This window comes from Lactuca saligna, chromosome 4 (assembly GCF_052625555.1).
Source record: "Lactuca saligna cultivar CGN05327 chromosome 4, ASM5262555v1, whole genome shotgun sequence".
In the NCBI taxonomy this organism is placed as follows: Eukaryota; Viridiplantae; Streptophyta; class Magnoliopsida; order Asterales; family Asteraceae; genus Lactuca; species Lactuca saligna.
The window spans coordinates 159802764-159812685 of NC_136420.1; positions in this window are offsets into that span (position 1 = coordinate 159802764).

Below are 9922 nucleotides of genomic sequence, written 5' to 3' on the forward strand. Positions count from 1 at the left end.
CTCTGGACCTCTTTGAGTCCAAATCCAAAGCATATACTCGATAAGGGACCAATTGCTCCACATAAACATCCTCAAAGGTGGATAGAAAACCCAAACTCTAGGTATCAATACCAAAACTGAAGAAGGTCCTAATTAATACCTTAAATTGAAGTCTCTGAACTCTGAAACCACTAGAACCAAACCTTCTTCAGTCTCCTCTTGCTCTTGATCACCTTCTTCTTGCCAAACCAAAAATAGAAAGGTCAAATATGGCTTCTCCTTCCTCTCAAACGATCTATCTCACTTAGGGTGCTCTCAAGGGGCTGGTAGCCGCAATGGGAGGCTAAGAGTGTCCTTATATAGGCTCCAACCCTGGAGGATTAGGGTTTCATTAAACAATGTGGACTCGCTGAGTCCAATGCGAACTCGGATGATCAACCGCGACCCTACTCGGCGAGTCTAAGCATCAACTCGCCAAGTTCCTTCACAAATTCCAAAAATAAAATATTAAAATAATATACTTGGGATTCCGGATTTTAAAATTCTCCCCCACTAGAATCAGACTTCGCCCTCGAAGTCTCATTCTGCAAACAACTCTGGATGCTACTCACGCATCTTGCGCTCTGGCTCCCAAGTCAGCTCTAACCCCTTCCTATGCTGCCACTGCACCTGCACCAAAGGCACTTCCTTGTTCCTCAGAACCTTGAACTTTCGATCCCTAATTGCCACCGGTCTCTCAACATAGTTCAGGCATGCATCCACCTGAATATCCTCTAATGGTACCATTACCGACTCATCGGCTATACACTTCCTCAACTGCGACACATGAAAAGTGTCGTGAATCTGGCCCAACTCCGCAGGTAGATCCAAATGGTAGGCTACCCTGCCTACCCTCGCGATTACCCTAAAAGGTCCAATATATCGAGGCCCCAACTTGCCCCTCTTCCTGAATCGGATCACTCCTTTCCAAGGAGAGACTTTCAAAAGTACGAAGTCACCAACCTGAAATTCGAGTTCGGACCGACGCCTGTCCACATAACTCTTCTGACAACTCTGAGCGGTCAACAACCTCTGCCTGACCTGCTGTATCTGCTCAGTCATCTGAAGCACGATCTCCATACTACCGATTACACGTTGCCCCACCTCTCCCCAGCAAATGGGGGTCTGACACCTCCTCCTATACAACAACTCAAAGGGTGGCATACCAATGCTCGAATGATGACTGTTGTTGTACGAAAACTCTACCAAGGGTAAATATGTGTCCCAACTCCCGCCAAAATCCAAAACACATGCTCGGAGCATATCCTCGAGTGTCTGAATCGTCCGCTCGCTCTGCCCGTCCGTCTGTGGGTGGTATGCGGTGCTGAAATGCAGCCTCGTACCCAACTCCTCGTGAAACCTCTTCCAAAATCTGGAAGTAAATCGCATGTCTCGATCTGAAACAATCGATATCAGAACCCCATGTCGCGATACCACCTCCCTCACATACAACTCTGCCAGCCTCTCAGCAGAAGAGCTCTCACTGATAGCAAGAAAATGAACGCTCTTCGTCAACCTATCCACAATCACCCAAATTTCATCGAAACCTCTAGCAGTCCTTGGCAATTTGGTGATAAAATCCATGGTAATTTGTTCCCACTTCCACTCGGGTATCTCCAGTGGCTGTAGCTTACCATGCGGACGCTGGTGCTCGGCCTTAACCTGACGACAAGTTAGGCACCTCTCAACGAACCATGCAACATCCCTTTTCATACAGGGCCACTAATACTCCTTCTTTAGGTCCAGATACATCTTAGTGGCCCCAGGATGGATCGAGATCTTCGATCAATGTGCCTCTTCCATCAAAATGGTACACGTCCCGCCCACAAACGGTACCCAAATCCGACTCTGAAATGTCATAAGTCCCCGGCTATCGGTAACGAACTCTGATACCTGCCCGACAACTCACTCCCTCTTTCGGTTTTCTGGTCTCACAGCCTCGTCCTGGGCCCCTCGAATAGTGTCCAACACCGTAGTCATCAGTGTCAACCTCATACAAACATCTCGAATCGGGGCGCTCTTTGCCCTTCGGCTCAAAGCATCGGCTACAACATTAGCCTTGCCCAGGTGGTACAGGATCTCACAATCATAATCCTTCACCACATCTAACCATCTCCTCTGCGCATATTCAGGTTGGGCTGATCCATTAAGTACTTCAGACTCTTGTGGTCCGTGTATATGGTACACCGAACCCCATACAGATAGTGACGCCAGATCTTGAGGGCAAACACCACAGTCCCTAGCTCCAGATCGTGGGTGGGATATCTCGACTCGTGAGGCTTCAGCTGCCTCGATGCATACGCTATCATGTGCCCTCTTTGCATAAGCACTGCCCCCAACCCAGATATCGATGCATCACAGTACACCACAAAATCCTCCATCCCTTTCGGGAGTGCAAGAACCGGGGCTTCGCACAACTTCTGGCGAAGTGTCTCAAATGAGGACTGCTGCTCCGGACCCCATGAAAATGCAACACCCTTCCGGGTCATCTTGGTAAGTGGCACAACGATCTTGGAGAAATCCCTAATAAATCTCCGATAATAGCCGGCCAATCCCAGAAAGCTCCTGATCTCAGTGGGTGATCTCGGCACCTCCCATCTCGTGACCGCCTCAATCTTGGCCGGATCGACCAATATCCTATTCCGGTTGACGAGATGTCCCAAGAATTGGACCTCTCGTAACCAGAACTCGCACTTGGAGAATTTGGCATACAACCTCTCCGATCTCATAACTCCAAGGATCTCCCTCAAATGCTCCTCATGTTGTTCTCTAGACCTCGAATATACCAAAATATCATCAATGAATATAATAACCGACTAATCCAGCATCAACCTGCACATCCTGTTCATGAGATCCATGAACGTAGCTGGGGCATTGGTGAGCCCAAAATGCATCACCACAAACTCGTATTGCCCATAACGAGTTCTGAATGCAGTCTTCTGGATATCTTCATCCCGAACCCTCATCTGATGATAACCCGACCTCAAGTCTATCTTGGAAAACCAAGATGCCCCCTACAACTGATCGAACAGATCATCGATCCTCGGCAACGGATACTGGTTCTTGACCATCAACTTGTTCAACTCCCGATAATCAATACACCTCCGGTGTGAACCATCCTTCTTCTTGACAAAAAGGATCGGTGCTCCCGAAGGTGAGCTACTCGGTCGAATAAACCCCTTCCCCAATAGCTCCTGAAGCTACGAGGATAACTCCTACATCTCTGGCGGTGCGATGCGATAAGACGCCTTGGCGATAGGTGCTGCTCCCGGAACCAAATCGATACGGAAATCCACTTGTCTTTCCAGAGGCACGCCCGACAGTCCTTGGGAAAAACATCCGAAAACTCGCACACTGTCGGGACCTCATCAATCGAACTTGGCCTCCCCGCGGCCACTCGTGTGTCCATCACATAGGCTACAAATCCACGACAACCTTGCTGCAAACTCTGTCTCGCCCTGGCAGCCGAACAAAACGCCGACCCAGAACTCGTACCCTCTCCGTACACGGTAAGAACTCCCACACTAGGATCTCATATGGTCACCAGCTGCCTATCGCAGTCAATAACCGCTCCAAACTTACTCAACCAATCCATGCCCACGATGACACAGACATCTCCTATCACGATAGGAACTAGATCAATTGGGAACTTGACGCCAAAAATCTCGAGCACACATCCTCGAATCACCTCAGTGGCATACACTGCTTTCTCATCAGCTATGGAAACCCTCAGGGGTTGACTCATCACCTCCCGACTAATACTGATGTGCTGACTAAAAGCCAAAGATACAAAAGACTGACTCGCACCCGAGTCAAATAATACCAAGGCAGGTACAAAATTCACAAAAAAAGTACCTACGCATATCATAATATAAGCACAATATCTCAACATGAAAGTAAATACATGAAAGAATACATACCAGCCACGACATCGGGCGCCGCGCGGACCTCTTCCGCAGTCAACTGGAAAGCTCTCCCACGAGCCTTCAGAGCCTCGGCCTTCGCTGGTCGAATCTCGGTAACCCTAGCAGCAGGCGCAGATCCCTGGTGTAGCTGAGGACACTCAACCTTCTGATGGCCGGTCTGGTTGCAATAGAAGCAAACCATAAATCCCTTGGGGCAATCCCTGGCGATATGCCCCTCCTTGCCACATTTGTACCAAGAACCCGATCGACAAACCCCCTCATGACCCTTGCCGGACTTCCCGCAAGTGCGGCCCTTCTGGCCTCTAGTCCTCGGTTCAGCGGACTTGGTCCGCTTGGCTGCCGGCTGAGACTGTGCCGGCCGTCGATCCATCCTCTGAGACTCGGCCTCCTCCCTGGCCTGAGTCTCCAACTTAATCTCCCTATTCCGGGCATTTGCCTGGAGCTCAACAAATGTCCGGTATGTCGAGTTCGCCACGAACTCGCGAATGTCCCTCCTCAAAATACCCAAATACCGACTCATCCGTGCCTACTCAAAAGACACCTGCTCAGGGCAGAACATCGCCCTCTCATGAAACTTCCGGGTGACCACAGTAACCGAATCATTACCCTGCTTGAGGGTCAAGAACTCCTGAACTAGCCGTTCCCTTTCCACCGGGGGAACATACTCGTCTCTGAACATGGTGGTGAACCTCTCCCAGGTCACTGCTGAAATCTCTGCAACATTGAAGTTTGTTGTCACGAACTTCCACCAATCCTTCGCTCCCAAGCGAAGCTGGTTCAAAGCGAACCGTACCCTCATATGCTCCAGACATGAACACGTATAGAAGCATCCCTCAATGTCAGCAATCCATCTCATTGCAGCGATCGGATCCTGCGTCCCTCAAAATCAGGTGGCTTTGTGTTGTTGAACTCCCGGAACAACAACGAGTCACCTCCCTGAGGTCTGGCAGCATCCACAGTTGCAGCGACTGCGGCCTTAGTCACCGCGGTGTACCGCTCATCAAAAGTCTCCAACAGTGTGGTCTTGATAGACCCAAACATCTCCGGAATCTCGGCCCTGATCGCCGCAGCCACCTCATCGTGGATCATCTGACGAAGCTCCTCGTCACTCACACCACTCGCCTCAGGTCTGTGGCGTGTCCCAACCATGATGCCTCTAAAATACAACATAAAAATATCAGAGACTCGATCGAGCATACTCGCACTCGATAACGCAATCCTACTCGTCCTCTAATACCCAAAGGATTCTTACTGGGGCTGCTCACTGATCCGGTGTCTTCAGTAGTACGGGCCCTATACTACCGACTACACTGCATCAACACTCACCCCAAGTCCTCCACCTTGGATCCCGGATCGCAAGTACTCTATTCTCGCTATGAACTAGCTACCTACTCGCTCTTAAGGCATCTCATAGCAGTAGGATTCTCCTAGACTAAGGCATCACAAATCAGGCCACTCTAGTCCTAATAGGAATACCTAGCATACTCTAGCATGCATAACATATCATAGCATATCTCATAACACATATTGTAAGGGTAATTTGGGGTTTTACCGTTCGGGCGCTGGCTGACCGTACACACTGCTCCTCTTTGGTAATCTCAAAACCTATTGTAAAATTTAATGCTTTTATTGTTGGAAAATTTTTCTTAAATCCTCGGTTTGAGTTCAGTTACGCCCAAAGGTGCACCCGAATCCCTCAACCCAAGGCTCTGATACCAACTTGTAACAACATAATTTTCAAAAAAAAAAAAATCATTTTTGTCACAACCATTTTCACATAAAAATTATTGAAAACATCCAACAATAATTATCAAAACATATCGTATCCCAAGATCAAAAAAATAAAATCCTTTCTTTAGTGAGTACGAATCACGTCGGTGCCTTCCCACGGTCCTCGCTAGTACCTAAAACACATAACACAACAACTGTAAGCATAAATGATTAGTGAGATCCCCAATATACCACTTACACACATACGCCCTTCCAGGCCATGACCTTCCGGTCCATGTGTCTCGGGGGACTTCCGTCCCAACCCGGTAAACCTTCTGGTCCTATCCGTGTCGACCTTCTAGTCCAAAAACTCCATGACCTTCCGGTCTACATCATAATGCCTTACGGCCCATAACAAGCATAGCATACATAACACATACAAAACGGGTAACTAATCACAAACATTCATATAACTTATAGCATAACAGACCTTCTGGTCACACATAGGTACCCTTCCAGGTACAGTATAGTGAGAAGACTCACCTCGTAGGATGTCCTGGTAATCACTGACTTGGTAGAAATACGACCTAGCCTCCGCCTAAACACATAAAGTAATACTCTCGTAAGTATAACTCTCAGAACTAGACTCTACTCTCTCTAAGCACCCTTAGAAGGGTAAAAGATCATTTTACCCCTCCTTTGGCTAAAAGGCCCTTATTGTTGACCAAACCCTAAGGTCAACCAAAGTCAACGGTCAACTTTGACTAGACTCGGCGAGTGCACTTGGGAAACTCGGCGAGTCCACCTGTGTCCACTTTACTCTTTAGTCCCGTTCAACACATCGAGTCCGTCCCTTTACTCAACGAGTCCCCAGGTAAGAATCGTGGGGCTACCCCGACTCACCTCGCCGAGTCCCAAGAACAACTCGGCGAGTACATGCCATGCACAAACTCTATTGACCTCCTGAGGTCAGATATGTTCCTCAAATCCATAGATATGTCCTTCCCAAGCATATTAATTACGTAAAGTCCAGACCTTGACACTCATATATCATTTAGATGGTAACACTTAGAGATTTAAGCCCAACAATGGCATCCTAAGCTCATAACTCCCAAGATAACTCATAAAGCTCCAAGGGTTAAGGTATCTGGACCTCTTTGTGAAACGACCCAAAAATCACGACAAAAAAAAAATTTCTTTAAAAGCATTAATAGAATCATAATTATAAAAACTGTATCATAAGTCATAACATAAATTCTCGAGTATTAATTCAAAACATAATATCATTATCAGAGTCAAACATTCCCAGGCTAACTGACTATGGTGTGTGCACTGCAATCTCCCCGAGCTCCTCTTTTGAAAACTGAGTACCTGAAACCAAAACTGAAAACCGTAAGCACGAAGCTTAGTGAGCTCCCCCAAACTACCACATACCATACAATAACATATAAACACATATTGGGCCTTGCCCACTGCATCGGGACGAAGCCCGGAAACTGCATCGGACCGGAGTCCGGAACTAACTGGGACCTTGTCCCCTGCATCGGACCAAAGTCCGGAACTAACTTCATCGGACCGAAGCCCGGAACTGACTGGGACCTTGTCCCCTGCATCGGACCGAGGTCCGGACTAACTGGGGCCTTGCCCCCTACATCGGACCGAAGTCCGGAAACTGACTGGGACCTTGTCCCCTGCATCGGACCGAAGTCCGGACTAACTGGGGCCTTGCCCCCTACATCGGACCGAAGTCCGGACTAACTGACTGAACATAGCATAGCATAACATATCAACTAGCATGAACACATATACTGCATACTACATCGGGCCGTAGCCCGGAACACATAACACATAACACATAAAACATAGCACATAAATCCTGTCTGAGCCACGAAGGCATCAAACATACTAACTACTGCATCGGACCGAAATCCGAAAACTACTGCTAACTGAACGGGCCGACATTGTGGCCTTAGACCCGTCCTTACTGGAAGGAAACTCACCTGATGCTGCTGAAATGTTGCTGCTAATCCTTTTGACTGCTACCTGACCTCTGACTTCGACTGCTGCTCCACTAGCTCCTCAAGCTACCAATATCAATATAACACTTAGTCCAACTGACCTCCAAAGGTCACTAGGTCAATTCTGGTCAAGGTCAAAATCCTGGTCAAAGTCAACCTTCCGGGTCAACCCTACTCGCCGAGTCTATCTACTGACTTGCCGAGTTCATATGCTCTGGGTCTTTCTTATTCGCGACTCGACTCGCCGAGTCAATCCATGACTCGCCGAGTCCAACTAGGTCCAAGTCCTGTCCTGTCCAACTCGCTGAGTCACCACCCGACTCACTGATTCGAGTCTCAACTTGAAGGGTTTAGGGTTTCGCGATCTGACTCGCCGAGTCCAAGAACAGACTCGCCGAGTCCTAGATAATCTTCAACCAACTCGTCGGGTTGTTCATCCAACTCGCCGAGTCCATGCCTAACTTCATCCGACTCGACGAGTTGTTCATCCTACTCGTCGAGTTCCTCCTCATCTTCAAGCTACTCGCCGAGTCCACTCGAAGGACTCGCCGAGTCTATCTAGTCCTCAATCCATGCAGTGGCTTTTCGAGCCAAACAGAGTTTCCAACTCATAGATCCATACTTCTAGGGACTATTCCCCACGTAAAGTGGCAAACTTTACGTGTAGATTAAGAGATCTAGGCTCAAAACACCCTAAATTCGGGTTTATGGCAAACATACTTCTTCAACATACCAAGGGCTGATACTTTAGGGGATTCAAGACCAAAACAAACATGGATCTGAGGTAGCAACCTCAGATCTGAACCTCCAACTCGGATTGGTTACATATCATACTAAAAATGACCAAAACTCACATAAAAGAATAGATCTAGGTGCAAAGGGAGTCCAAGCAACAGCTTATTACCTCCAACTGGTCTGAAATGTCTTCTCAATCTCGGATCTACAGTCCCTTCTTGCACCTCCAAGGCTTTTCTTCCTTCTCCAAGCTTTAGTGCATTCTTCAAGGCAAGATCTAGCTCAAAAACGGATATGGCGGCTAGGGTTTGGTGTTCTGGGGTAAAGAGGCAGTAAAGGAACCCTAGGAAGGAGAATGAGACGCTTAAATAGGCTCCAAGTTCCCGGATTTAGGGTTTTCCTCGTTCAGACCCAACTCGTCGAGTCTCCTTGGCCGACTCGCCGAGTCGGTCGCTTTCACCACAACCCGGATCTCGCTCGGACTCGCCGAGTCCCTCCATGGACTCGCCGAGTCTCCCCTAAACTTGAGGTTTTCTTTCTCTTCTTGGCTCTCCAAACTTTGGGGTGTTACAACTCTCCCCCACTTAAACTAAACTTCGTCCTCGAAGTTTGCTACGATCAACTGCCTTCGAACTGCCTCCAACTCTCGGTCTGGAAAATCTAACGCCCTTTTTGTCCATCACTCCAGCCACTCACCTTGCCGATTATTATCGTTGGTACATACTGAATCCTTCTCCTTTCCATAATTTTTCTAGCGTTACTTCCTTTGGCTGGCAATTCTGTACCCCTCATCCGCCTACTGGATGCACTGAGACCACTTTGGTCCAACTAATCTACCGATATCCGAGTTACCGGACTCCTACCGGTCACTATACTCCATCGCAATCTCCTAGTCGCTTCCAGCGACTCCTGAAAATACTTCGACTATCTATAACTGTTCTATCCATTCTTCCGCTCATACTGAAACGATGTTGCTGGAAATAGCTTGCTTATATCCCATCTGATTACCCAACTCCTACTAACTCGAGCCTTCCATCCTGAAAGAAAAGCTACCTGCCTAGCTATCTTTACATATCACTATACTCGGCCGAAGGCTCAGCTGATCCTACTGAGAGAGACTTGCCATTTCCAAATCAACCAACTATACCGTCAACACTTGCATTCCAACGCTAATACAATACTGACCCAAAACCCTGAAACCTTCCAAACACTGAATTGTCTGCAATACTGAACCTGCCTGAAACACTAAACTGCCTGAAACGCTGATCTGGCTGAAACACCGAGCTGCCTGAAACACTGAACTGGCTGAAACACTGAGCTGCCTGAAACACTGAACTGGCTGAAACACTGAGTTGCCTGAAACACTGAACTGGCTGAAACATTGAGCTGCCTGAAACGTTAAACTGGCTGAAACACTGAGCTGCCTGAATCACTAAACTCAAACCCAACTGTGGAGTCAAGGGACCCGCACTTAGTCGCTTCCACGACTTCTGAATGAAATCTTCCTCTAGGACT